The sequence below is a fragment of the Penaeus monodon genome, chromosome 21, assembly GCF_015228065.2.
Source record: "Penaeus monodon isolate SGIC_2016 chromosome 21, NSTDA_Pmon_1, whole genome shotgun sequence".
NCBI lineage: Eukaryota > Metazoa > Arthropoda > Malacostraca > Decapoda > Penaeidae > Penaeus > Penaeus monodon.
The window spans coordinates 38,656,090-38,656,705 of record NC_051406.1 but is presented as its reverse complement, the minus strand read 5'-3'; the positions used below and the strand labels follow the sequence as shown (position 1 = coordinate 38,656,705).

The following is a 616-nucleotide window of genomic DNA, read 5'->3' as shown; positions in this document are numbered from 1 at the left end:
TATGAACTGATATTGTTGAGAGAAAGGTACAATCTTTCGAGCCCAGTTTCATTCCTTCCGACTGGCCCTCCTGCTCTTCAATCTATTCTCTTGTATACTTTTCTTCTCTCCTCATATCATCGACTCCCTCCCTTTACTATCCATAGTGCTAACGTTCAGTATTCTGAGTCTCGTATCCTCACTTTACCCTAACTCTCCCTGCTGCTTGTGGACACGCTACCCCGTCTCCTCTTTCTTTGTCCAACAGTCGAATAGCTTCCACCCAGCTGTTAATCAGACAGCTGGTTGCCCTTGCTAACCCAATCTCGACCGGGAATCAGATTTACAGTCTATGCACCTCCTGTTGCTTTCTCCTTGGGTTGTATGGACTTGGGACCAGTATTAAGAGTGGTTTTTTGGTATCCCCTGTGGCTGGGTTTGCATTGCCTGCTACCGATCTCACAAAATTTACCATGATTGTTTTTTTGTCAGATTAACTTGATGTCATACGATTTCCCCGGGACCTGGGAGAACAGAGTGGCTCACCATGCTCCACTGTACGCGGACCTGGCCAGACCCCGAGTTGCGCCGACTTTGCTGTAACTTTGGTAAGGAAGGTGCCCTCCCCAAAGGTGGG

General features: G+C 48.1%; 1 pseudogene; it reads right to left on the bottom strand.

Moving 5' to 3' along the window:
• The window catches only part of LOC119586668, a 3,016-nt pseudogene extending 2,562 nt beyond the window's left edge, over positions 1-454 (bottom strand).
• Between the last annotated feature and the right edge of the window lie 162 nt (positions 455-616).